Here is a 27,155-nt window from a genome sequence, read left to right as displayed (position 1 = left end):
ATATTGCGAGCAAATTCGGGGCAACTGCAATATCAAGCAGTGGATTCAGGAAAAGATGAGCATATTTCGAGTGAATGAACAGATGCACTGCGATCTGGGTGCGCACCGGCGCAGGCAACCCCAATGTAAATTGGAACACTATAGTTTAACAATTCGGTCATTGCAGCTGAAATCATACTCCTTCTCAAACAATACAGGATGACCCGGGTTTATGAGAAAATCAGTTTTAAAGGGAAAGATTATGAACCGGAACTGACAACCAGCCCATTTAAACAGACACAGAATGATCCGGGATTGCAAGGACATCCCTTTTACCCAGATGCAGAATGACCCTTGACTGACAGCAGTTCCCTTTTAAAAGAATAAAATGAGATTTAGATCATCCCTGAAGGCAATTGTGCAATGGGGCTCAGGACCACGCGGCGCAGAGACTGTTATTGAAGCCACAGGTGATAGACAAGGATGGAGGGAAGGACGTAAAACCAGCCCGGTCTGAAACACACAAACAAACTACTATTCCTTAACCTCCAAAGGCAGGTTTTGAAATTTCAAATTGGAAATCCGGGACGGACAGCACATCCCTTTGAAACAGACACAGAATGATGAGGGTCTGATAGCACACCATTTTACAGAGACAGAGAATGATCTTGGACAGACAGCAAATCCCCTTAAAAGGGACACGGAAATAGAATGAATAAAAACAGATAAATATGTAAAACTCGGCAGGTCGTGCAGATTTTGTGGAGGAAGAATCCGGTTTCACGTTCTGTCGGATAATAATTCCGATATTTCAGGAAAAATTTAAAGATTACAGATGTTTTCAACAAAAATAGCGCCTGGAAAAAATACGCAGCGAGAAATGTCAAATGGGAACGTTTGTGATGCAGCGGAACGAAGGAGTGATTAAATAATACATGGCACAATGGAGAAAGGCAAAGTGGGTGGTAATCGGGCAATAACGTAACAAAGGATGGTCCAGAGGAAGTGTTAGTGGGAATAGCAGAACCATTAACAGACAATAGGAGCGGTGCTTATCATCCGATACGTTGAACCTAATGTTGAGGCCAGACGACGAGAACATGCTTACAATATAGGGTATCACCGCCTTTTAATCAGACCAGGCAGCTTTGCCAGCCCGGATTGATTTCCTGTATGCTTTGAAATCGGCAGCCAAGGGACGAATTCAAAAAGCAGCTTCTCTCATCTTTTCAGCTCTAGAGAACCAGGACGCTCTCATATTCAGGGCAGAGGTGGAGATTGACGCTGAATGTATGCTTATCCCAATTGAGGTGAACTTATGCGTACAGACAGGAAGATATACTGATCAAGTATCGGCCGGAACCAAACAAGGCTTTCGGTTATCCAACGAGTCACAGAGCCGAGTACCTCTGAGATATTTTAACTTTACTCAGTTTGGCGGGTTTCATTTTGCTCTGGGATTTGGATGCTAAGGGAACATCGGCGTAAAATCACACGTTTTAACGTGAAATACGTCTGTTTTCTCACATGTCGAGCGGCTGTTAGAAGCAGAAATTTGAGTAAAACATGGCGGGGCTCGTCCGGGATTTGGCCCGTGACTCTCGCATTTCAAATGTGATCATTCCGAAGGGAGAATCATAACCGTGGACCAACGAGCCGCCGACAGTGAAAAGCGCAGCTCTCAGATTCTGACGGTGGTGAGAAATGATATTATGGCCCATCGTGCATGTGCTGTCTCTCAGATACCTATCGAATTAGTGCCCCTCGCCATTGTACTGCAACTGTTCTCCTTTTGACGAATATATTATTAATTTGAGACATGACATGAGGAAAGTACAGCAACCCTGTAAGTAAAAGGGGACTTTGGAGATGAGATGAAATGTGAATGTCAAAAAGTAGTTAAGCTGCAATCCAACGACGACGAGAATGGGATTCGAACCCATGCGTGCAGAGCACAATGGATTAGCAGTCCATCGCCTTAACCTCTCGGCCACCTCGTCTCTGCTATAAGATATCGTCAGCCATTCAATCTCCTGCTTTTTGTATCCAAACAGAAATAATGTGCAAGAAAGTCCACTTCACAGCTTGCTCTGCCCGTGCATGCAGATCGACAATGATGAAAACTTGCCATGAGATTCTTTGAGCAAACAGCCTTCCTTCACTTCAGGTGAGTGACTGGAAGAGATGGTTGGTTTCTCGGCAGAATCACAACAAAGAATATAAAATGTCTCGTAGCGAGCTAAGTTGACCGCGGCAGGACTCGAACCTGCAATCTTCTGATAACTTTGCGGTTGTCATCGAAGTCAGACGCCTTATCCATTAGGCCACGCGGCCGCTGCAAGCAGCATTCATTGTGTTGTTGTATATATTGCGAGCAAATTCGGGGCAACTGCAATATCAAGCAGTGGATTCAGGAAAATATGAGCATATTTCGAGTGAATGAACAGATGCACTGCGATCTGGGTGCGCACCGGCGCAGGCAACCCCAATGTAAATTGGAACACTATAGTTTAACAATTCGGTCATTGCAGCTGAAATCATACTCCTTCTCAAACAATACAGGATGACCCGGGTTTATGAGAAAATCAGTTTTAAAGGGAAAGATTATGAACCGGAACTGACAACCAGCCCATTTAAACAGACACAGAATGATCCGGGATTGCAAGGACATCCCTTTTACCCAGATGCAGAATGACCCTTGACTGACAGCAGTTCCCTTTTAAAAGAATAAAATGAGATTTCGATCATCCCTGAAGGCAATTGTGCAATGGGGCTCAGGACCACGCGGCGCAGAGACTGTTATTGAAGCCACAGGTGATAGACAAGGATGGAGGGAAGGACGTAAAACCAGCCCGGTCTGAAACACACAAACAAACTACTATTCCTTAACCTCCAAAGGCAGGTTTTGAAATTTCAAATTGGAAATCCGGGACGGACAGCACATCCCTTTGAAACAGACACAGAATGATGAGGGTCTGATAGCACACCATTTTACAGAGACAGAGAATGATCTTGGACAGACAGCAAATCCCCTTAAAAGGGACACGGAAATAGAATGAATAAAAACAGATAAATATGTAAAACTCGGCAGGTCGTGCAGATTTTGTGGAGGAAGAATCCGGTTTCACGTTCTGTCGGATAATAATTCCGATATTTCAGGAAAAATTTAAAGATTACAGATGTTTTCAACAAAAATAGCGCCTGGAAAAAATACGCAGCGAGAAATGTCAAATGGGAACGTTTGTGATGCAGCGGAACGAAGGAGTGATTAAATAATACATGGCACAATGGAGAAAGGCAAAGTGGGTGGTAATCGGGCAATAACGTAACAAAGGATGGTCCAGAGGAAGTGTTAGTGGGAATAGCAGAACCATTAACAGACAATAGGAGCGGTGCTTATCATCCGATACGTTGAACCTAATGTTGAGGCCAGACGACGAGAACATGCTTACAATATAGGGTATCACCGCCTTTTAATCAGACCAGGCAGCTTTGCCAGCCCGGATTGATTTCCTGTATGCTTTGAAATCGGCAGCCAAGGGACGAATTCAAAAAGCAGCTTCTCTCATCTTTTCAGCTCTAGAGAACCAGGACGCTCTCATATTCAGGGCAGAGGTGGAGATTGACGCTGAATGTATGCTTATCCCAATTGAGGTGAACTTATGCGTACAGACAGGAAGATATACTGATCAAGTATCGGCCGGAACCAAACAAGGCTTTCGGTTATCCAACGAGTCACAGAGCCGAGTACCTCTGAGATATTTTAACTTTACTCAGTTTGGCGGGTTTCATTTTGCTCTGGGATTTGGATGCTAAGGGAACATCGGCGTAAAATCACACGTTTTAACGTGAAATACGTCTGTTTTCTCACATGTCGAGCGGCTGTTAGAAGCAGAAATTTGAGTAAAACATGGCGGGGCTCGTCCTGGATTTGGCCCGTGACTCTCGCATTTCAAATGTGATCATTCCGAAGGGAGAATCATAACCGTGGACCAACGAGCCGCCGACAGTGAAAAGCGCAGCTCTCAGATTCTGACGGTGGTGAGAAATGATATTATGGCCCATCGTGCATGTGCTGTCTCTCAGATACCTATCGAATTAGTGCCCCTCGCCATTGTACTGCAACTGTTCTCCTTTTGACGAATATATTATTAATTTGAGACATGACATGAGGAAAGTACAGCAACCCTGTAAGTAAAAGGGGACTTTGGAGATGAGATGAAATGTGAATGTCAAAAAGTAGTTAAGCTGCAATCCAACGACGACGAGAATGGGATTCGAACCCATGCGTGCAGAGCACAATGGATTAGCAGTCCATCGCCTTAACCTCTCGGCCACCTCGTCTCTGCTATAAGATATCGTCAGCCATTCAATCTCCTGCTTTTTGTATCCAAACAGAAATAATGTGCAAGAAAGTCCACTTCACAGCTTGCTCTGCCCGTGCATGCAGATCGACAATGATGAAAACTTGCCATGAGATTCTTTGAGCAAACAGCCTTCCTTCACTTCAGGTGAGTGACTGGAAGAGATGGTTGGTTTCTCGGCAGAATCACAACAAAGAATATAAAATGTCTCGTAGCGAGCTAAGTTGACCGCGGCAGGACTCGAACCTGCAATCTTCTGATAACTTTGCGGTTGTCATCGAAGTCAGACGCCTTATCCATTAGGCCACGCGGCCGCTGCAAGCAGCATTCATTGTGTTGTTGTATATATTGCGAGCAAATTCGGGGCAACTGCAATATCAAGCAGTGGATTCAGGAAAATATGAGCATATTTCGAGTGAATGAACAGATGCACTGCGATCTGGGTGCGCACCGGCGCAGGCAACCCCAATGTAAATTGGAACACTATAGTTTAACAATTCGGTCATTGCAGCTGAAATCATACTCCTTCTCAAACAATACAGGATGACCCGGGTTTATGAGAAAATCAGTTTTAAAGGGAAAGATTATGAACCGGAACTGACAACCAGCCCATTTAAACAGACACAGAATGATCCGGGATTGCAAGGACATCCCTTTTACCCAGATGCAGAATGACCCTTGACTGACAGCAGTTCCCTTTTAAAAGAATAAAATGAGATTTCGATCATCCCTGAAGGCAATTGTGCAATGGGGCTCAGGACCACGCGGCGCAGAGACTGTTATTGAAGCCACAGGTGATAGACAAGGATGGAGGGAAGGACGTAAAACCAGCCCGGTCTGAAACACACAAACAAACTACTATTCCTTAACCTCCAAAGGCAGGTTTTGAAATTTCAAATTGGAAATCCGGGACGGACAGCACATCCCTTTGAAACAGACACAGAATGATGAGGGTCTGATAGCACACCATTTTACAGAGACAGAGAATGATCTTGGACAGACAGCAAATCCCCTTAAAAGGGACACGGAAATAGAATGAATAAAAACAGATAAATATGTAAAACTCGGCAGGTCGTGCAGATTTTGTGGAGGAAGAATCCGGTTTCACGTTCTGTCGGATAATAATTCCGATATTTCAGGAAAAATTTAAAGATTACAGATGTTTTCAACAAAAATAGCGCCTGGAAAAAATACGCAGCGAGAAATGTCAAATGGGAACGTTTGTGATGCAGCGGAACGAAGGAGTGATTAAATAATACATGGCACAATGGAGAAAGGCAAAGTGGGTGGTAATCGGGCAATAACGTAACAAAGGATGGTCCAGAGGAAGTGTTAGTGGGAATAGCAGAACCATTAACAGACAATAGGAGCGGTGCTTATCATCCGATACGTTGAACCTAATGTTGAGGCCAGACGACGAGAACATGCTTACAATATAGGGTATCACCGCCTTTTAATCAGACCAGGCAGCTTTGCCAGCCCGGATTGATTTCCTGTATGCTTTGAAATCGGCAGCCAAGGGACGAATTCAAAAAGCAGCTTCTCTCATCTTTTCAGCTCTAGAGAACCAGGACGCTCTCATATTCAGGGCAGAGGTGGAGATTGACGCTGAATGTATGCTTATCCCAATTGAGGTGAACTTATGCGTACAGACAGGAAGATATACTGATCAAGTATCGGCCGGAACCAAACAAGGCTTTCGGTTATCCAACGAGTCACAGAGCCGAGTACCTCTGAGATATTTTAACTTTACTCAGTTTGGCGGGTTTCATTTTGCTCTGGGATTTGGATGCTAAGGGAACATCGGCGTAAAATCACACGTTTTAACGTGAAATACGTCTGTTTTCTCACATGTCGAGCGGCTGTTAGAAGCAGAAATTTGAGTAAAACATGGCGGGGCTCGTCCTGGATTTGGCCCGTGACTCTCGCATTTCAAATGTGATCATTCCGAAGGGAGAATCATAACCGTGGACCAACGAGCCGCCGACAGTGAAAAGCGCAGCTCTCAGATTCTGACGGTGGTGAGAAATGATATTATGGCCCATCGTGCATGTGCTGTCTCTCAGATACCTATCGAATTAGTGCCCCTCGCCATTGTACTGCAACTGTTCTCCTTTTGACGAATATATTATTAATTTGAGACATGACATGAGGAAAGTACAGCAACCCTGTAAGTAAAAGGGGACTTTGGAGATGAGATGAAATGTGAATGTCAAAAAGTAGTTAAGCTGCAAGCCAACGACGACGAGAATGGGATTCGAACCCATGCGTGCAGCGCACAATGGATTAGCAGTCCATCGCCTTAACCTCTCGGCCACCTCGTCTCTGCTATAAGATATCGTCAGCCATTCAATCTCCTGCTTTTTGTATCCAAACAGAAATAATGTGCAAGAAAGTCCACTTCACAGCTTGCTCTGCCCGTGCATGCAGATCGACAATGATGAAAACTTGCCATGAGATTCTTTGAGCAAACAGCCTTCCTTCACTTCAGGTGAGTGACTGGAAGAGATGGTTGGTTTCTCGGCAGAATCACAACAAAGAATATAAAATGTCTCGTACCGAGCTAAGTTGACCACGGCAGGACTCGAACCTGCAATCTTCTGATAACTTTGCGGTTGTCATCGAAATCAGACGCCTTATACATTAGGCCACGCGGCCGCTGCCAGCAACATTCATTGTGTTGTTGTAGATATTGCGATCAAATTCGGGACAATATCAAGGAGTGGATTTAGGAAAAGATGAGCATATTTCGAGTGAATGAACAGATGCACTGCGATCTGGGTGCGCAATGGCGCAGGCAACCGTTATGTAAATTGGAACACTATAGTTTAACAATTCGGTCATTGCAGCTGAAATCATACTCCTTCTCAAACAATACAGGATGACCCGGGTTTATGAGAAAATCCGTTTTAAAGGGAAAGATTATGAACCGGAACTGACAACCAGCCCATTTAAACAGACACAGAATGATCCGGGATTGCAAGGACATCCCTTTTACCCAGATGCAGAATGACCCTTGACTGACAGCAGTTCCCTTTTAAAAGAATAAAGTGAGATTTCGATCATCCCTGAAGGCAATTGTGCAGTGGGGCTCAGGACTACGCGGCGCAGAGACTGTTATTGAAGCCACAGGTGATAGACAAGGAGGGAGGGAAGGACGTAAAACCAGCCCAGTCTGAAACACTCAAACAAACTAATATTCCTTAACCTCCAAAGGCAGGTTTTGAAATTTCAAATTGGAAATCCGGGACAGACAGCACATCCCTTTGAAACAGACACAGAATGATGAGGGTCTGATAGCACACCATTTTACAGAGACAGAGAATGATCTTGGACAGACAGCAAATCCCCTTAAAAGGGACACGGAAATAGAATGAATAAAAACAGATAAATATGTAAAACTCGGCAGGTCGTGCAGATTTTGTGGAGGAAGAATCCGGTTTCACGTTCTGTCGGATAATAATTCCGATATTTCAGGAAAAAGTTAAAGATTACAGATGTTTTCAACAAAAATAGCGACTGGAAAAAATACGCAGCGAGAAATGTCAAATGGGAACGTTTGTGATGCAGCGGAACGAAGGAGTGATTAAATAATACATGGCACAATGGAGAAAGGCAAAGTGGGTGGTAATCGGGCAATAACGTAACAAAGGATGGTCCAGAGGAAGTGGTAGTGGGAATAGCAGAACCATTAACAGAAAATAGGAGCGGTGCTTATCATCCGATACGTTGAACCTAATGTTGAGGCCAGACGACGGGAACATGCTTACAATATAGGGTATCACCGCCTTTTAATCAGACCAGGCAGCTTTGCCAGCCCGGATTGATTTCCTGTATGCTTTGAATTCGGCAGCCAAGGGACGAATTCAAAAAGCAGCTTCTCTCATCTTTTCAGCTCTAGAGAACCAGGACGCACTCATATTCAGGGCAGAGGTGGAGATTGACGCTGAATGTATGCTTATCCCAATTGAGGTGAACTTATGCGTACAGACAGGAAGATATACTGATCAAGTATCGGCCGGAACCAAACAAGGCTTTCGGTTATCCAACGAGTCACAGAGCCGAGTACCTCTGAGATATTTTAACTTTACTCAGTTTGGCGGGTTTCATTTTGCTCTGGGATTTGGATGCTAAGGGAACATCGGCGTAAAATCACACGTTTTAACGTGAAATACGTCTGTTTTCTCACATGTCGAGCGGCTGTTAGAAGCAGAAATTTGAGTAAAACATGGCGGGGCTCGTCCGGGATTTGGCCCGTGACTCTCGCATTTCAAATGTGATCATTCCGAAGGGAGAATCATAACCGTGGACCAACGAGCCGCCGACAGTGAAAAGCGCAGCTCTCAGATTCTGACGGTGGTGAGAAATGATATTATGGCCCATCGTGCATGTGCTGTCTCTCAGATACCTATCGAATTAGTGCCCCTCGCCATTGTACTGCAACTGTTCTCCTTTTGACGAATATATTATTAATTTGAGACATGACATGAGGAAAGTACAGCAACCCTGTAAGTAAAAGGGGAATTTGGAGATGAGATGAAATGTGAATGTCAAAAAGTAGTTAAGCTGCAAGCCAACGACGACGAGAATGGGATTCGAACCCATGCGTGCAGCGCACAATGGATTAGCAGTCCATCGCCTTAACCTCTCGGCCACCTCGTCTCTGCTATAAGATATCGTCAGCCATTCAATCTCCTGCTTTTTGTATCCAAACAGAAATAATGTGCAAGAAAGTCCACTTCACAGCTTGCTCTGCCCGTGCATGCAGATCGACAATGATGAAAACTTGTCATGAGATTCTTTGAGCAAACAGCCTTCCTTCACTTCAGGTGAGTGACTGGAAGAGATGGTTGGTTTCTCGGCAGAATCACAACAAAGAATATAAAATGTCTCGTAGCGAGCTAAGTTGACCGCGGCAGGACTCGAACCTGCAATCTTCTGATAACTTTGCGGTTGTCATCGAAGGCAGATGCCTTATCCATTAGGCCACGCGGCCGCTGCCAGCAACATTCATTGTGTTGTTGTAGATATTGCGATCAAATTCGGGGCAACTGCAATATCAAGGAGTGGATTTAGGAAAAGATGAGCATATTTCGAGTGAATGAACAGATGCACTGCGATCTGGGTGCGCACCGGCGCAGGCAACCCCAATGTAAATTGGAACACTATAGTTTAACAATTCGGTCATTGCAGCTGAAATCATACTCCTTCTCAAACAATACAGGATGACCCGGGTTTATGAGAAAATCCGTTTTAAAGGGAAAGATTATGAACCGGAACTGACAACCAGCCCATTTAAACAGACACAGAATGATCCGGGATTGCAAGGACATCCCTTTTACCCAGATGCAGAATGACCCTTGACTGACAGCAGTTCCCTTTTAAAAGAATAAAGTGAGATTTCGATCATCCCTGAAGGCAATTGTGCAGTGGGGCTCAGGACTACGCGGCGCAGAGACTGTTATTGAAGCCACAGGTGATAGACAAGGAGGGAGGGAAGGACGTAAAACCAGCCCGGTCTGAAACACACAAACAAACTACTATTCCTTAACCTCCAAAGGCAGGTTTTGAAATTTCAAATTGGAAATCCGGGACGGACAGCACATCCCTTTGAAACAGACACAGAATGATGAGGGTCTGATAGCACACCATTTTACAGAGACAGAGAATGATCTTGGACAGACAGCAAATCCCCTTAAAAGGGACACGGAAATAGAATGAATAAAAACAGATAAATATGTAAAACTCGGCAGGTCGTGCAGATTTTGTGGAGGAAGAATCCGGTTTCACGTTCTGTCGGATAATAATTCCGATATTTCAGGAAAAAGTTAAAGATTACAGATGTTTTCAACAAAAATAGCGCCTGGAAAAAATACGCAGCGAGAAATGTCAAATGGGAACGTTTGTGATGCAGCGGAACGAAGGAGTGATTAAATAATACATGGCACAATGGAGAAAGGCAAAGTGGGTGGTAATCGGGCAATAACGTAACAAAGGATGGTCCAGAGGAGGTGTTAGTGGGAATAGCAGAACCATTAACAGACAATAGGAGCGGTGCTTATCATCCGATACGTTGAACCTAATGTTGAGGCCAGAAGACGAGAACATGCTTACAATATAGGGTATCACCGCCTTTTAATCAGACCAGGCAGCTTTGCCAGCCCGGATTGATTTCCTGTATGCTTTGAATTCGGCAGCCAAGGGACGAATTCAAAAAGCAGCTTCTCTCATCTTTTCAGCTCTAGAGAACCAGGACGCACTCATATTCAGGGCAGAGGTGGAGATTGACGCTGAATGTATGCTTATCCCAATTGAGGTGAACTTATGCGTACAGACAGGAAGATATACTGATCAAGTATCGGCCGGAACCAAACAAGGCTTTCGGTTATCCAACGAGTCACAGAGCCGAGTACCTCTGAGATATTTTAACTTTACTCAGTTTGGCGGGTTTCATTTTGCTCTGGGATTTGGATGCTAAGGGAACATCGGCGTAAAATCACACGTTTTAACGTGAAATACGTCTGTTTTCTCACATGTCGAGCGGCTGTTAGAAGCAGAAATTTGAGTAAAACATGGCGGGGCTCGTCCGGGATTTGGCCCGTGACTCTCGCATTTTAAATGTGATCATTCCGAAGGGAGAATCATAACCGTGGACCAACGAGCCGCCGACAGTGAAAAGCGCAGCTCTCAGATTCTGACGGTGGTGAGAAATGATATTATGGCCCATCGTGCATGTGCTGTCTCTCAGATACCTATCGAATTAGTGCCCCTCGCCATTGTACTGCAACTGTTCTCCTTTTGACGAATATATTATTAATTTGAGACATGACATGAGGAAAGTACAGCAACCCTGTAAGTAAAAGGGGAATTTGGAGATGAGATGAAATGTGAATGTCAAAAAGTAGTTAAGCTGCAAGCCAACGACGACGAGAATGGGATTCGAACCCATGCGTGCAGCGCACAATGGATTAGCAGTCCATCACCTTAACCTCTCGGCCACCTCGTCTCTGCTATAAGATATCGTCAGCCATTCAATCTCCTGCTTTTTGTATCCAAACACAAATAATGTGCAAGAAAGTCCACTTCACAGCTTGCTCTGCCCGTGCATGCAGATCGACAATGATGAAAACTTGTCATGAGATTCTTTGAGCAAACAGCCTTCCTTCACTTCAGGTGAGTGACTGGAAGAGATGGTTGGTTTCTCGGCAGAATCACAACAAAGAATATAAAATGTCTCGTACCGAGCTAAGTTGACCGCGGCAGGACTCGAACCTGCAATCTTCTGATAACTTTGCGGTTGTCATCGAAGTCAGATGCCTTATCCATTAGGCCACGCGGCCGCTGCCAGCAACATTCATTGTGTTGTTGTAGATATTGCGATCAAATTCGGGGCAACTGCAATATCAAGGAGTGGATTTAGGAAAAGATGAGCATATTTCGAGTGAATGAACAGATGCACTGCGATCTGGGTGCGCACCGGCGCAGGCAACCCCAATGTAAATTGGAACACTATAGTTTAACAATTCGGTCATTGCAGCTGAAATCATACTCCTTCTCAAACAATACAGGATGACCCGGGTTTATGAGAAAATCCGTTTTAAAGGGAAAGATTATGAACCGGAACTGACAACCAGCCCATTTAAACAGACACAGAATGATCCGGGATTGCAAGGACATCCCTTTTACCCAGATGCAGAATGACCCTTGACTGACAGCAGTTCCCTTTTAAAAGAATAAAGTGAGATTTCGATCATCCCTGAAGGCAATTGTGCAGTGGGGCTCAGGACTACGCGGCGCAGAGACTGTTATTGAAGCCACAGGTGATAGACAAGGAGGGAGGGAAGGACGTAAAACCAGCCCGGTCTGAAACACACAAACAAACTACTATTCCTTAACCTCCAAAGGCAGGTTTTGAAATTTCAAATTGGAAATCCGGGACGGACAGCACATCCCTTTGAAACAGACACAGAATGATGAGGGTCTGATAGCACACCATTTTACAGAGACAGAGAATGATCTTGGACAGACAGCAAATCCCCTTAAAAGGGACACGGAAATAGAATGAATAAAAACAGATAAATATGTAAAACTCGGCAGGTCGTGCAGATTTTGTGGAGGAAGAATCCGGTTTCACGTTCTGTCGGATAATAATTCCGATATTTCAGGAAAAAGTTAAAGATTACAGATGTTTTCAACAAAAATAGCGCCTGGAAAAAATACGCAGCGAGAAATGTCAAATGGGAACGTTTGTGATGCAGCGGAACGAAGGAGTGATTAAATAATACATGGCACAATGGAGAAAGGCAAAGTGGGTGGTAATCGGGCAATAACGTAACAAAGGATGGTCCAGAGGAGGTGTTAGTGGGAATAGCAGAACCATTAACAGACAATAGGAGCGGTGCTTATCATCCGATACGTTGAACCTAATGTTGAGGCCAGAAGACGAGAACATGCTTACAATATAGGGTATCACCGCCTTTTAATCAGACCAGGCAGCTTTGCCAGCCCGGATTGATTTCCTGTATGCTTTGAATTCGGCAGCCAAGGGACGAATTCAAAAAGCAGCTTCTCTCATCTTTTCAGCTCTAGAGAACCAGGACGCACTCATATTCAGGGCAGAGGTGGAGATTGACGCTGAATGTATGCTTATCCCAATTGAGGTGAACTTATGCGTACAGACAGGAAGATATACTGATCAAGTATCGGCCGGAACCAAACAAGGCTTTCGGTTATCCAACGAGTCACAGAGCCGAGTACCTCTGAGATATTTTAACTTTACTCAGTTTGGCGGGTTTCATTTTGCTCTGGGATTTGGATGCTAAGGGAACATCGGCGTAAAATCACACGTTTTAACGTGAAATACGTCTGTTTTCTCACATGTCGAGCGGCTGTTAGAAGCAGAAATTTGAGTAAAACATGGCGGGGCTCGTCCGGGATTTGGCCCGTGACTCTCGCATTTTAAATGTGATCATTCCGAAGGGAGAATCATAATCGTGGACCAACGAGCCGCCGACAGTGAAAAGCGCAGCTCTCAGATTCTGACGGTGGTGAGAAATGATATTATGGCCCATCGTGCATGTGCTGTCTCTCAGATACCTATCTAATTAGTGCCCCTCGCCATTGTACTGCAACTGTTCTCCTTTTGACGAATATATTATTAATTTGAGACATGACATGAGGAAAGTACAGCATCCCTGTAAGTAAAAGGGGAATTTGGCGATTCGGTTAAATGTGAATGTCAAAAAGTGTTCAAGCTGCAAGCCAACGACGACGAGAATGGGATTCGAACCCATGCGTGCAGAGCACAATGGATTAGCAGTCCATCGCCTTAACCTCTCGGCCACCTCGTCTCTGCTATAAGATAGCGTCAGCCATTCAATCTACTGCTTTTTGTATCCAAACAGAAATAATGTGTAAGAAAGTCCACTTCACAGCTTGCTCTGCCCGTGCATGCAGATCGACAATGATGAAAACTTGCCATGAGATTCTTTGAGCAAACAGCCTTCCTTCACTTCAGGTGAGTGACTGGAAGAGATGGTTGGTTTCTCGGCAGAATCACAAGAAAGAATATAAAATGTCTCGTAGCGAGCGAAGTTGACCGCGGCAGGACTCGAACCTGCAATCTTCTGATAACTTTGCGGTTGTCATCGAAGTCAGACGCCTTATCCATTAGGCCACGCGGCCGCTGCCAGCAGCATTCATTGTGTTGTTGTATATATTGCGAGCAAATTCGGGGCAACTGCAATATCAAGGAGTGGATTTAGGAAAAGATGAGCATATTTCGAGTGAATGAACAGATGCACTGCGATCTGGGTGCGCACCGGCGCAGGCAACCCCAATGTAAATTGGAACACTATAGTTTAACAATTCGGTCATTGCAGCTGAAATCATACTCCTTCTCAAACAATACAGGATGACCCGGGTTTATGAGAAAATCCGTTTTAAAGGGAAAGATTATGAACCGGAACTGACAACCAGCCCATTTAAACAGACACAGAATGATCCGGGATTGCAAGGACATCCCTTTTACCCAGATGCAGAATGACCCTTGACTGACAGCAGTTCCCTTTTAAAAGAATAAAGTGAGATTTCGATCATCCCTGAAGGCAATTGTGCAGTGGGGCTCAGGACTACGCGGCGCAGAGACTGTTATTGAAGCCACAGGTGATAGACAAGGAGGGAGGGAAGGACGTAAAACCAGCCCGGTCTGAAACACACAAACAAACTACTATTCCTTAACCTCCAAAGGCAGGTTTTGAAATTTCAAATTGGAAATCCGGGACGGACAGCACATCCCTTTGAAACAGACACAGAATGATGAGGGTCTGATAGCACACCATTTTACAGAGACAGAGAATGATCTTGGACAGACAGCAAATCCCCTTAAAAGGGACACGGAAATAGAATGAATAAAAACAGATAAATATGTAAAACTCGGCAGGTCGTGCAGATTTTGTGGAGGAAGAATCCGGTTTCACGTTCTGTCGGATAATAATTCCGATATTTCAGGAAAAAGTTAAAGATTACAGATGTTTTCAACAAAAATAGCGCCTGGAAAAAATACGCAGCGAGAAATGTCAAATGGGAACGTTTGTGATGCAGCGGAACGAAGGAGTGATTAAATAATACATGGCACAATGGAGAAAGGCAAAGTGGGTGGTAATCGGGCAATAACGTAACAAAGGATGGTCCAGAGGAGGTGTTAGTGGGAATAGCAGAACCATTAACAGACAATAGGAGCGGTGCTTATCATCCGATACGTTGAACCTAATGTTGAGGCCAGAAGACGAGAACATGCTTACAATATAGGGTATCACCGCCTTTTAATCAGACCAGGCAGCTTTGCCAGCCCGGATTGATTTCCTGTATGCTTTGAATTCGGCAGCCAAGGGACGAATTCAAAAAGCAGCTTCTCTCATCTTTTCAGCTCTAGAGAACCAGGACGCACTCATATTCAGGGCAGAGGTGGAGATTGACGCTGAATGTATGCTTATCCCAATTGAGGTGAACTTATGCGTACAGACAGGAAGATATACTGATCAAGTATCGGCCGGAACCAAACAAGGCTTTCGGTTATCCAACGAGTCACAGAGCCGAGTACCTCTGAGATATTTTAACTTTACTCAGTTTGGCGGGTTTCATTTTGCTCTGGGATTTGGATGCTAAGGGAACATCGGCGTAAAATCACACGTTTTAACGTGAAATACGTCTGTTTTCTCACATGTCGAGCGGCTGTTAGAAGCAGAAATTTGAGTAAAACATGGCGGGGCTCGTCCGGGATTTGGCCCGTGACTCTCGCATTTTAAATGTGATCATTCCGAAGGGAGAATCATAACCGTGGACCAACGAGCCGCCGACAGTGAAAAGCGCAGCTCTCAGATTCTGACGGTGGTGAGAAATGATATTATGGCCCATCGTGCATGTGCTGTCTCTCAGATACCTATCGAATTAGTGCCCCTCGCCATTGTACTGCAACTGTTCTCCTTTTGACGAATATATTATTAATTTGAGACATGACATGAGGAAAGTACAGCAACCCTGTAAGTAAAAGGGGAATTTGGAGATGAGATGAAATGTGAATGTCAAAAAGTAGTTAAGCTGCAAGCCAACGACGACGAGAATGGGATTCGAACCCATGCGTGCAGCGCACAATGGATTAGCAGTCCATCACCTTAACCTCTCGGCCACCTCGTCTCTGCTATAAGATATCGTCAGCCATTCAATCTCCTGCTTTTTGTATCCAAACAGAAATAATGTGCAAGAAAGTCCACTTCACAGCTTGCTCTGCCCGTGCATGCAGATCGACAATGATGAAAACTTGTCATGAGATTCTTTGAGCAAACAGCCTTCCTTCACTTCAGGTGAGTGACTGGAAGAGATGGTTGGTTTCTCGGCAGAATCACAACAAAGAATATAAAATGTCTTGTACCGAGCTAAGTTGACCGCGGCAGGACTCGAACCTGCAATCTTCTGATAACTTTGCGGTTGTCATCGAAGTCAGATGCCTTATCCATTAGGCCACGCGGCCGCTGCCAGCAACATTCATTGTGTTGTTGTAGATATTGCGATCAAATTCGGGGCAACTGCAATATCAAGGAGTGGATTTAGGAAAAGATGAGCATATTTCGAGTGAATGAACAGATGCACTGCGATCTGGGTGCGCACCGGCGCAGGCAACCCCAATGTAAATTGGAACACTATAGTTTAACAATTCGGTCATTGCAGCTGAAATCATACTCCTTCTCAAACAATACAGGATGACCCGGGTTTATGAGAAAATCCGTTTTAAAGGGAAAGATTATGAACCGGAACTGACAACCAGCCCATTTAAACAGACACAGAATGATCCGGGATTGCAAGGACATCCATTTTACCCAGATGCAGAATGACCCTTGACTGACAGCAGTTCCCTTTTAAAAGAATAAAGTGAGATTTCGATCATCCCTGAAGGCAATTGTGCAGTGGGGCTCAGGACTACGCGGCGCAGAGACTGTTATTGAAGCCACAGGTGATAGACAAGGAGGGAGGGAAGGACGTAAAACCAGCCCGGTCTGAAACACACAAACAAACTACTATTCCTTAACCTCCAAAGGCAGGTTTTGAAATTTCAAATTGGAAATCCGGGACGGACAGCACATCCCTTTGAAACAGACACAGAATGATGAGGGTCTGATAGCACACCATTTTACAGAGACAGAGAATGATCTTGGACAGACAGCAAATCCCCTTAAAAGGGACACGGAAATAGAATGAATAAAAACAGATAAATATGTAAAACTCGGCAGGTCGTGCAGATTTTGTGGAGGAAGAATCCGGTTTCACGTTCTGTCGGATAATAATTCCGATATTTCAGGAAAAAGTTAAAGATTACAGATGTTTTCAACAAAAATAGCGCCTGGAAAAAATACGCAGCGAGAAATGTCAAATGGGAACGTTTGTGATGCAGCGGAACGAAGGAGTGATTAAATAATACATGGCACAATGGAGAAAGGCAAAGTGGGTGGTAATCGGGCAATAACGTAACAAAGGATGGTCCAGAGGAGGTGTTAGTGGGAATAGCAGAACCATTAACAGACAATAGGAGCGGTGCTTATCATCCGATACGTTGAACCTAATGTTGAGGCCAGAAGACGAGAACATGCTTACAATATAGGGTATCACCGCCTTTTAATCAGACCAGGCAGCTTTGCCAGCCCGGATTGATTTCCTGTATGCTTTGAATTCGGCAGCCAAGGGACGAATTCAAAAAGCAGCTTCTCTCATCTTTTCAGCTCTAGAGAACCAGGACGCACTCATATTCAGGGCAGAGGTGGAGATTGACGCTGAATGTATGCTTATCCCAATTGAGGTGAACTTATGCGTACAGACAGGAAGATATACTGATCAAGTATCGGCCGGAACCAAACAAGGCTTTCGGTTATCCAACGAGTCACAGAGCCGAGTACCTCTGAGATATTTTAACTTTACTCAGTTTGGCGGGTTTCATTTTGCTCTGGGATTTGGATGCTAATGGAACATCGGCGTAAAATCACACGTTTTAACGTGAAATACGTCTGTTTTCTCACATGTCGAGCGGCTGTTAGAAGCAGAAATTTGAGTAAAACATGGCGGGGCTCGTCCGGGATTTGGCCCGTGACTCTCGCATTTCAAATGTGATCATTCCGAAGGGAGAATCATAACCGTGGACCAACGAGCCGCCGACAGTGAAAAGCGCAGCTCTCAGATTCTGACGGTGGTGAGAAATGATATTATGGCCCATCGTGCATGTGCTGTCTCTCAGATACCTATCTAATTAGTGCCCCTCGCCATTGTACTGCAACTGTTCTCCTTTTGACGAATATATTATTAATTTGAGACATGACATGAGGAAAGTACAGCAACCCTGTAAGTAAAAGGGGAATTTGGAGATGAGATGAAATGTGAATGTCAAAAAGTGGTTAAGCTGCAATCCAACGACGACGAGAATGGGATTCGAACCCATGCGTGCAGAGCACAATGGATTAGCAGTCCATCGCCTTAACCTCTCGGCCACCTCGTCTCTGCTATAAGATATCATCAGCCATTCAATCTCCTGCTTTTTGTATCCAAACAGAAATAATGTGCAAGAAAGTCCACTTCACAGCTTGCTCTGCCCGTGCATGCAGATCGACAATGATGAAAACTTGCCATGAGATTCTTTGAGCAAACAGCCTTCCTTCACTTCAGGTGAGTGACTGGAAGAGATGGTTGGTTTCTCGGCAGAATCACAAGAAAGAATATAAAATGTCTCGTAGCGCGCTAAGTTGACCGCGGCAGGACTCGAACCAGCAATCTTCTGATAACTTTGCGGTTGTCATCGAAGTCAGACGCCTTATCCATTAGGCCACGCGGCCGCTGCCAGCAACATTCATTGTGTTGTTGTATATATTGCGATCAAATTCGGGGCAACTGCAATATCAAGGAGTGGATTTAGGAAAAGATGAGCATATTTCGAGTGAATGAACAGATGCACTGCGATCTGGGTGCGCACCGGCGCAGGCAACCCCAATGTAAATTGGAACACTATAGTTTAACAATTCGGTCATTGCAGCTGAAATCATACTCCTTCTCAAACAATACAGGATGACCCGGGTTTATGAGAAAATCCGTTTTAAAGGGAAAGATTATGAACCGGAACTGACAACCAGCCCATTTAAACAGACACAGAATGATCCGGGATTGCAAGGACATCCCTTTTACCAAGATGCAGAATGACCCTTGACTGACAGCAGTTCCCTTTTAAAAGAATAAAGTGAGATTTCGATCATCCCTGAAGGCAATTGTGCAGTGGGGCTCAGGACCACGCGGCGCAGAGACTGTTATTGAAGCCACAGGTGATAGACAAGGAGGGAGGGAAGGACGTAAAACCAGCCCAGTCTGAAACACTCAAACAAACTAATATTCCTTAACCTCCAAAGGCAGGTTTTGAAATTTCAAATTGGAAATCCGGGACAGACAGCACATCCCTTTGAAACAGACACAGAATGATGAGGGTCTGATAGCACACCATTTTACAGAGACAGAGAATGATCTTGGACAGACAGCAAATCCCCTTAAAAGGGACACGGAAATAGAATGAATAAAAACAGATAAATATGTAAAACTTGGCAGGTCGTGCAGATTTTGTGGAGGAAGAATCCGGTTTCACGTTCTGTCGGATAATCATTCCGATATTTCAGAAAAAAGTTAAAGATTACAGATGTTTTCAACAAAAATAGCGCCTGGAAAAAATACGCAGCGAGAAATGTCAAATGGGAACGTTTGTGATGCAGCGGAACGAAGGAGTGATTAAATAATACATGGCACAATGGAGAAAGGCAAAGTGGGTGGTAATCGGGCAATAACGTAACAAAGGATGGTCCAGAGGAAGTGTTAGTGGGAATAGCAGAACCATTACCAGACAATGGGAGCGGTGCTTATCATCTGATACGTTGAACCTAATGTTGAGGCCAGAAGACGAGAACATGCTTACAAAATAGGCTGTCACCGCCTTTTAATCAGACCAGGCAGCTTTGCCAGCCCGGATTGATTTCCTGTCTGCTTTGAATTCGGCAGCCAAGGGACGAATTCAAAAAGCAGCTTCTCTCATCTTTTCAGCTCTAGAGAACCAGGACGCACTCATATTCAGGGCAGAGGTGGAGATTGACGCTGAATGTATGCTTATCCCAATTGAGGTGAACTTATGCGTACAGACAGGAAGATATACTGATCAAGTATCGGCCGGAACCAAACAAGGCTTTCGGTTATCCAACGAGTCACAGAGCCGAGTACCTCTGAGATATTTTAACTTTACTCAGTTTGGCGGGTTTCACTTTGCTCTGGGATTTGGATGCCCGGGGAACATCGGCGTAAAATCACACGTTTTAACGTGAAATACGTCTGTTTTCTCACATGTCGAGCGGCTGTTAGAAGCGAAAATTTGAGTAAAACATGGCGGGGCTCGTCCGGGATTTGGCCCGTGACTCTCGCATTTCAAATGTGATCATTCCGAAGGGAGAATCATAATCGTGGACCAACGAGCCGCCGACAGTGAAAAGCGCAGCTCTCAGATTCTGACGGTGGTGAGAAATGATATTATGGCCCATCGTGCATGTGCTGTCTCTCAGATACCTATCTAATTAGTGCCCCTCGCCATTGTACTGCAACTGTTCTCCTTTTGACGAATATATTATTAATTTGAGACATGACATGAGGAAAGTACAGCATCCCTGTAAGTAAAAGGGGAATTTGGCGATTCGGTTAAATGTGAATGTCAAAAAGTGTTCAAGCTGCAAGCCAACGACGACGAGAATGGGATTCGAACCCATGCGTGCAGAGCACAATGGATTAGCAGTCCATCGCCTTAACCTCTCGGCCACCTCGTCTCTGCTATAAGATAGCGTCAGCCATTCAATCTACTGCTTTTTGTATCCAAACAGAAATAATGTGTAAGAAAGTCCACTTCACAGCTTGCTCTGCCCGTGCATGCAGATCGACAATGATGAAAACTTGCCATGAGATTCTTTGAGCAAACAGCCTTCCTTCACTTCAGGTGAGTGACTGGAAGAGATGGTTGGTTTCTCGGCAGAATCACAAGAAAGAATATAAAATGTCTCGTAGCGAGCGAAGTTGACCGCGGCAGGACTCGAACCTGCAATCTTCTGATAACTTTGCGGTTGTCATCGAAGTCAGACGCCTTATCCATTAGGCCACGCGGCCGCTGCCAGCAGCATTCATTGTGTTGTTGTATATATTGCGAGCAAATTCGGGGCAACTGCAATATCAAGGAGTGGATTTAGGAAAAGATGAGCATATTTCGAGTGAATGAACAGATGCACTGCGATCTGGGTGCGCACCGGCGCAGGCAACCCCAATGTAAATTGGAACACTATAGTTTAACAATTCGGTCATTGCAGCTGAAATCATACTCCTTCTCAAACAATACAGGATGACCCGGGTTTATGAGAAAATCCGTTTTAAAGGGAAAGATTATGAACCGGAACTGACAACCAGCCCATTTAAACAGACACAGAATGATCCGGGATTGCAAGGACATCCCTTTTACCCAGATGCAGAATGACCCTTGACTGACAGCAGTTCCCTTTTAAAAGAATAAAGTGAGATTCCGATCATCCCTGAAGGCAATTGTGCAGTGGGGCTCAGGACCACGCGGCGCAGAGACTGTTATTGAAGCCACAGGTGATAGACAAGGAGGGAGGGAAGGACGTAAAACCAGCCCAGTCTGAAACACACAAACAAACTAATATTCCTTAACCTCCAAAGGCAGGTTTTGAAATTTCAAATTGGAAATCCGGGACAGATAGCACATCCCTTTGAAACAGACACAGAATGATGAGGGTCTGATAGCACACCATTTTACAGAGACAGAGAATGATCTCGGACAGACAGCAAATCCCCTTAAAAGGGACACGGAAATAGAATGAATAAAAACAGATAAATATGTAAAACTCGGAAGGTCGTGCAGATTTTGTGGAGGAAGAATCCGGTTTCACGTTCTGTCGGATAATCATTCCGATATTTCAGGAAAATGTTAAAGATTACAGATGTTTTCAACAAAAATAGCGCCTGGAAAAAATACGCAGCGAGAAATGTCAAATGGGAACGTTTGTGATGCAGCGGAACGAAGGAGTGATTAAATAGTACATGGCACAATGGAGAAAGGCAAAGTGGGTGGTAATCGGGCAATAACGTAACAAAGGATGATCCAGAGGAAGTGTTAGTGGGAATAGCAGAACCATTACCAGACAATGGGAGCGGTGCTTATCATTCGATACGTTGAACCTAATGTTGAGGCCAGAAGACGAGAACATGCTTACAATATAGGCTGTCACCGCCTTTTAATAAGACCAGGCAGCTTTGCCAGCCCGGATTGATTTCCTGTCTGCTTTGAATTCGGCAGCCAAGGGACGAATTCAAAAAGCAGCTTCTCTCATCTTTTCAGCTCTAGAGAACCAGGACGCACTCATATTCAGGGCAGAGGTGGAGATTGACGCTGAATGTATGCTTATCCCAATTGAGGTGAACTTATGCGTACAGACAGGAAGATATACTGATCAAGTATCGGCCGGAACCAAACAAGGCTTTCGGTTATCCAACGAGTCACAGAGCCGAGTACCTCTGAGATATTTTAACTTTACTCAGTTTGGCGGGTTTCACTTTGCTCTGGGATTTGGATGCTCAGGGAACATCGGCGTAAAATCACACGTTTTAACGTGAAATACGTCTGTTTTCTCACATGTCGAGCGGCTGTTAGAAGCGGAAATTTGAGTAAAACATGGCGGGGCTCGTCCGGGATTTGGCCCGTGACTCTCGCATTTCAAATGTGATCATTCCGAAGGGAGAATCATAATCGTGGACCAACGAGCCGCCGACAGTGAAAAGCGCAGCTCTCAGATTCTGACGGTGGTGAGAAATGATATTATGGCCCATCGTGCATGTGCTGTCTCTCAGATACCTATCTAATTAGTGCCCCTCGCCATTGTACTGCAACTGTTCTCCTTTTGACGAATATATTATTAATTTGAGACATGACATGAGGAAAGTACAGCATCCCTGTAAGTAAAAGGGGAATTTGGCGATTCGGTTAAATGTGAATGTCAAAAAGTGTTCAAGCTGCAAGCCAACGACGACGAGAATGGGATTCGAACCCATGCGTGCAGAGCACAATGGATTAGCAGTCCATCGCCTTAACCTCTCGGCCACCTCCTCTCTGCTATAAGATAGCGTCAGCCATTCAATCTACTGCTTTTTGTATCCAAACAGAAATAATGTGTAAGAAAGTCCACTTCACAGCTTGCTCTGCCCGTGCATGCAGATCGACAATGATGAAAACTTGCCATGAGATTCTTTGAGCAAACAGCCTTCCTTCACTTCAGGTGAGTGACTGGAAGAGATGGTTGGTTTCTCGGCAGAATCACAAGAAAGAATATAAAATGTCTCGTAGCGAGCGAAGTTGACCGCGGCAGGACTCGAACCTGCAATCTTCTGATAACTTTGCGGTTGTCATCGAAGTCAGACGCCTTATCCATTAGGCCACGCGGCCGCTGCCAGCAACATTCATTGTGTTGTTGTATATATTGCGAGCAAATTCGGGGCAACTGCAATATCAAGGAGTGGATTTAGGAAAAGATGAGCATATTTCGAGTGAATGAACAGATGCACTGCGATCTGGGTGCGCACCGGCGCAGGCAACCCCAATGTAAATTGGAACACTATAGTTTAACAATTCGGTCATTGCAGCTGAAATCATACTCCTTCTCAAACAATACAGGATGACCCGGGTTTATGAGAAAATCCGTTTTAAAGGGAAAGATTATGAACCGGAACTGACAACCAGCCCATTTAAACAGACACAGAATGATCCGGGATTGCAAGGACATCCCTTTTACCCAGATGCAGAATGACCCTTGACTGACAGCAGTTCCCTTTTAAAAGAATAAAGTGAGATTCCGATCATCCCTGAAGGCAATTGTGCAGTGGGGCTCAGGACCACGCGGCGCAGAGACTGTTATTGAAGCCACAGGTGATAGACAAGGAGGGAGGGAAGGACGTAAAACCAGCCCAGTCTGAAACACACAAACAAACTAATATTCCTTAACCTCCAAAGGCAGGTTTTGAAATTTCAAATTGGAAATCCGGGACAGACAGCATATCCCTTTGAAACAGACACAGAATGATGAGGGTCTGATAGCACACCATTTTACAGAGACAGAGAATGATCTTGGACAGACAGCAAATCCCCTTAAAAGGGACACGGAAATAGAATGAATAAAAACAGATAAATATGTAAAACTCGGCAGGTCGTGCAGATTTTGTGGAGGAAGAATCCGGTTTCACGTTCTGTCGGATAATCATTCCGATATTTCAGGAAAATGTTAAAGATTACAGATGTTTTCAACAAAAATAGCGCCTGGAAAAAATACGCAGCGAGAAATGTCAAATGGGAACGTTTGTGATGCAGCGGAACGAAGGAGTGATTAAATAGTACATGGCACAATGGAGAAAGGCAAAGTGGGTGGTAATCGGGCAATAACGTAACAAAGGATGATCCAGAGGAAGTGTTAGTGGGAATAGCAGAACCATTACCAGACAATGGGAGCGGTGCTTATCATTCGATACGTTGAACCTAATGTTGAGGCCAGAAGACGAGAACATGCTTACAATATAGGCTGTCACCGCCTTTTAATAAGACCTGGTTGCTTTGCCAGCCCGGATTGATTTCCTGTCTGCTTTGAATTCGGCAGCCAAGGGACGAATTCAAAAAGCAGCTTCTCTCATCTTTTCAGCTCTAGAGAACCAGGACGCACTCATATTCAGGGCAGAGGTGGAGATTGACGCTGAATGTATGCTTATCCCAATTGAGGTGAACTTATGCGTACAGACAGGAAGATATACTGATCAAGTATCGGCCGGAACCAAACAAGGCTTTCGGTTATCCAACGAGTCACAGAGCCGAGTACCTCTGAGATATTTTAACTTTACTCAGTTTGGCGGGTTTCACTTTGCTCTGGGATTTGGATGCTCAGGGAACATCGGCGTAAAATCACACGTTTTAACGTGAAATACGTCTGTTTTCTCACATGTCGAGCGGCTGTTAGAAGCGGAAATTTGAGTAAAACATGGCGGGGCTCGTCCGGGATTTGGCCCGTGACTCTCGCATTTCAAATGTGATCATTCCGAAGGGAGAATCATAATCGTGGACCAACGAGCCGCCGACAGTGAAAAGCGCAGCTCTCAGATTCTGACGGTGGTGAGAAATGATATTATGGCCCATCGTGCATGTGCTGTCTCTCAGATACCTATCTAATTAGTGCCCCTCGCCATTGTACTGCAACTGTTCTCCTTTTGACGAATATATTATTAATTTGAGACATGACATGAGGAAAGTACAGCATCCCTGTAAGTAAAAGGGGAATTTGGCGATTCGGTTAAATGTGAATGTCAAAAAGTGTTCAAGCTGCAAGCCAACGACGACGAGAATGGGATTCGAACCCATGCGTGCAGAGCACAATGGATTAGCAGTCCATCGCCTTAACCTCTCGGCCACCTCGTCTCTGCTATAAGATAGCGTCAGCCATTCAATCTACTGCTTTTTGTATCCAAACAGAAATAATGTGTAAGAAAGTCCACTTCACAGCTTGCTCTGCCCGTGCATGCAGATCGACAATGATGAAAACTTGCCATGAGATTCTTTGAGCAAACAGCCTTCCTTCACTTCAGGTGAGTGACTGGAAGAGATGGTTGGTTTCTCGGCAGAATCACAAGAAAGAATATAAAATGTCTCGTAGCGAGCGAAGTTGACCGCGGCAGGACTCGAACCTGCAATCTTCTGATAACTTTGCGGTTGTCATCGAAGTCAGACGCCTTATCCATTAGGCCACGCGGCCGCTGCCAGCAACATTCATTGTGTTGTTGTATATATTGCGAGCAAATTCGGGGCAACTGCAATATCAAGGAGTGGATTTAGGAAAAGATGAGCATATTTCGAGTGAATGAACAGATGCACTGCGATCTGGGTGCGCACCGGCGCAGGCAACCCCAATGTAAATTGCAACACTATAGTTTAACAATTCGGACATTGCAGCTGAAATCATACTCCTTCTCAAACAATACAGGATGACCCGGGTTTATGAGAAAATCCGTTTTAAAGGGAAAGATTATGAACCGGAACTGACAACCAGCCCATTTAAACAGAAACAGAATGATCCGGGATTGCAAGGACATCCCTTTTACCCAGATGCAGAATGACCCTTGACTGACAGCAGTTCCCTTTTAAAAGAATAAAGTGAGATTCCGATCATCCCTGAAGGCAATTGTGCAGTGGGGCTCAGGACCACGCGGCGCAGAGACTGTTATTGAAGCCACAGGTGATAGACAAGGAGGGAGGGAAGGACGTAAAACCAGCCCAGTCTGAAACACACAAACAAACTAATATTCCTTAACCTCCAAAGGCAGGTTTTGAAATTTCAAATTGGAAATCCGGGACAGACAGCACATCCCTTTGAAACAGACACAGAATGATGAGGGTCTGATAGCACACCATTTTACAGAGACAGAGAATGATCTTGGACAGACAGCAAATCCCCTTAAAAGGGACACGGAAATAGAATGAATAAAAACAGATAAATATGTAAAACTCGGCAGGTCGTGCAGATTTTGTGGAGGAAGAATCCGGTTTCACGTTCTGTCGGATAATCATTCCGATATTTCAGGAAAATGTTAAAGATTACAGATGTTTTCAACAAAAATAGCGCCTGGAAAAAATACGCAGCGAGAAATGTCAAATGGGAACGTTTGTGATGCAGCGGAACGAAGGAGTGATTAAATAGTACATGGCACAATGGAGAAAGGCAAAGTGGGTGGTAATCGGGCAATAACGTAACAAAGGATGATCCAGAGGAAGTGTTAGTGGGAAGTAGCAGAACCATTACCAGACAATGGGAGCGGTGCTTATCATCCGATACGTTGAACCTAATGTTGAGGCCAGAAGACGAGAACATGCTTACAATATAGGCTGTCACCGCCTTTTAATCAGACCAGGCAGCTTTGCCAGCCCGGATTGATTTCCTGTCTGCTTTGAATTCGGCAGCCAAGGGACGAATTCAAAAAGCAGCTTCTCTCATCTTTTCAGCTCTAGAGAACCAGGACGCACTCATATTCAGGGCAGAGGTGGAGATTGACGCTGAATGTATGCTTATCCCAATTGAGGTGAACTTATGCGTACAGACAGGAAGATATACTGATCAAGTATCGGCCGGAACCAAACAAGGCTTTCGGTTATCCAACGAGTCACAG

General features: G+C 44.7%; 22 non-coding genes across 22 annotated transcripts; all 22 read right to left on the bottom strand.

Moving 5' to 3' along the window:
• Positions 1-1,897: 1,897 nt before the first annotated feature.
• Positions 1,898-1,979, bottom strand: trnas-gcu (transfer RNA serine (anticodon GCU)). Its single transcript has one exon. It is a non-coding gene; the product is annotated as a tRNA-Ser (tRNA).
• Positions 1,980-2,224: 245 nt separating this feature from the next.
• Positions 2,225-2,313, bottom strand: trnar-ucg (transfer RNA arginine (anticodon UCG)). Its single transcript is given in 2 exon segments — positions 2,225-2,260; positions 2,277-2,313. It is a non-coding gene; the product is annotated as a tRNA-Arg (tRNA).
• Positions 2,314-4,241: 1,928 nt separating this feature from the next.
• On the bottom strand, positions 4,242-4,323 carry trnas-gcu (transfer RNA serine (anticodon GCU)). Its single transcript has one exon. It is a non-coding gene; the product is annotated as a tRNA-Ser (tRNA).
• A 245-nt stretch (positions 4,324-4,568) lies between these two features.
• Positions 4,569-4,657, bottom strand: trnar-ucg (transfer RNA arginine (anticodon UCG)). Its single transcript is given in 2 exon segments — positions 4,569-4,604; positions 4,621-4,657. It is a non-coding gene; the product is annotated as a tRNA-Arg (tRNA).
• A 1,928-nt stretch (positions 4,658-6,585) lies between these two features.
• On the bottom strand, positions 6,586-6,667 carry trnas-gcu (transfer RNA serine (anticodon GCU)). The gene has a single exon. It is a non-coding gene; the product is annotated as a tRNA-Ser (tRNA).
• Positions 6,668-6,912: 245 nt separating this feature from the next.
• On the bottom strand, positions 6,913-7,001 carry trnar-ucg (transfer RNA arginine (anticodon UCG)). Its single transcript is given in 2 exon segments — positions 6,913-6,948; positions 6,965-7,001. It is a non-coding gene; the product is annotated as a tRNA-Arg (tRNA).
• Positions 7,002-8,923: 1,922 nt separating this feature from the next.
• Positions 8,924-9,005, bottom strand: trnas-gcu (transfer RNA serine (anticodon GCU)). The gene has a single exon. It is a non-coding gene; the product is annotated as a tRNA-Ser (tRNA).
• Positions 9,006-9,250: 245 nt separating this feature from the next.
• Positions 9,251-9,339, bottom strand: trnar-ucg (transfer RNA arginine (anticodon UCG)). The gene is given in 2 exon segments: positions 9,251-9,286; positions 9,303-9,339. It is a non-coding gene; the product is annotated as a tRNA-Arg (tRNA).
• Positions 9,340-11,267: 1,928 nt separating this feature from the next.
• On the bottom strand, positions 11,268-11,349 carry trnas-gcu (transfer RNA serine (anticodon GCU)). The gene has a single exon. It is a non-coding gene; the product is annotated as a tRNA-Ser (tRNA).
• Positions 11,350-11,594: 245 nt separating this feature from the next.
• Positions 11,595-11,683, bottom strand: trnar-ucg (transfer RNA arginine (anticodon UCG)). The gene is given in 2 exon segments: positions 11,595-11,630; positions 11,647-11,683. It is a non-coding gene; the product is annotated as a tRNA-Arg (tRNA).
• A 1,928-nt stretch (positions 11,684-13,611) lies between these two features.
• On the bottom strand, positions 13,612-13,693 carry trnas-gcu (transfer RNA serine (anticodon GCU)). The gene has a single exon. It is a non-coding gene; the product is annotated as a tRNA-Ser (tRNA).
• Positions 13,694-13,938: 245 nt separating this feature from the next.
• Positions 13,939-14,027, bottom strand: trnar-ucg (transfer RNA arginine (anticodon UCG)). Its single transcript is given in 2 exon segments — positions 13,939-13,974; positions 13,991-14,027. It is a non-coding gene; the product is annotated as a tRNA-Arg (tRNA).
• Positions 14,028-15,955: 1,928 nt separating this feature from the next.
• Positions 15,956-16,037, bottom strand: trnas-gcu (transfer RNA serine (anticodon GCU)). The gene has a single exon. It is a non-coding gene; the product is annotated as a tRNA-Ser (tRNA).
• Positions 16,038-16,282: 245 nt separating this feature from the next.
• Positions 16,283-16,371, bottom strand: trnar-ucg (transfer RNA arginine (anticodon UCG)). Its single transcript is given in 2 exon segments — positions 16,283-16,318; positions 16,335-16,371. It is a non-coding gene; the product is annotated as a tRNA-Arg (tRNA).
• Positions 16,372-18,299: 1,928 nt separating this feature from the next.
• trnas-gcu (transfer RNA serine (anticodon GCU)) lies at positions 18,300-18,381 on the bottom strand. Its single transcript has one exon. It is a non-coding gene; the product is annotated as a tRNA-Ser (tRNA).
• A 245-nt stretch (positions 18,382-18,626) lies between these two features.
• Positions 18,627-18,715, bottom strand: trnar-ucg (transfer RNA arginine (anticodon UCG)). The gene is given in 2 exon segments: positions 18,627-18,662; positions 18,679-18,715. It is a non-coding gene; the product is annotated as a tRNA-Arg (tRNA).
• Positions 18,716-20,643: 1,928 nt separating this feature from the next.
• trnas-gcu (transfer RNA serine (anticodon GCU)) lies at positions 20,644-20,725 on the bottom strand. The gene has a single exon. It is a non-coding gene; the product is annotated as a tRNA-Ser (tRNA).
• Positions 20,726-20,970: 245 nt separating this feature from the next.
• trnar-ucg (transfer RNA arginine (anticodon UCG)) lies at positions 20,971-21,059 on the bottom strand. The gene is given in 2 exon segments: positions 20,971-21,006; positions 21,023-21,059. It is a non-coding gene; the product is annotated as a tRNA-Arg (tRNA).
• Positions 21,060-22,987: 1,928 nt separating this feature from the next.
• trnas-gcu (transfer RNA serine (anticodon GCU)) lies at positions 22,988-23,069 on the bottom strand. The gene has a single exon. It is a non-coding gene; the product is annotated as a tRNA-Ser (tRNA).
• A 245-nt stretch (positions 23,070-23,314) lies between these two features.
• Positions 23,315-23,403, bottom strand: trnar-ucg (transfer RNA arginine (anticodon UCG)). Its single transcript is given in 2 exon segments — positions 23,315-23,350; positions 23,367-23,403. It is a non-coding gene; the product is annotated as a tRNA-Arg (tRNA).
• A 1,928-nt stretch (positions 23,404-25,331) lies between these two features.
• trnas-gcu (transfer RNA serine (anticodon GCU)) lies at positions 25,332-25,413 on the bottom strand. The gene has a single exon. It is a non-coding gene; the product is annotated as a tRNA-Ser (tRNA).
• A 245-nt stretch (positions 25,414-25,658) lies between these two features.
• trnar-ucg (transfer RNA arginine (anticodon UCG)) lies at positions 25,659-25,747 on the bottom strand. The gene is given in 2 exon segments: positions 25,659-25,694; positions 25,711-25,747. It is a non-coding gene; the product is annotated as a tRNA-Arg (tRNA).
• Between the last annotated feature and the right edge of the window lie 1,408 nt (positions 25,748-27,155).

The sequence above is a fragment of the Pristiophorus japonicus genome, unplaced genomic scaffold (assembly GCF_044704955.1).
Source record: "Pristiophorus japonicus isolate sPriJap1 unplaced genomic scaffold, sPriJap1.hap1 HAP1_SCAFFOLD_49, whole genome shotgun sequence".
NCBI classification, from domain to species: domain Eukaryota; kingdom Metazoa; phylum Chordata; class Chondrichthyes; family Pristiophoridae; genus Pristiophorus; species Pristiophorus japonicus.
This window is presented reverse-complemented; position numbering and strand designations above follow the sequence as displayed.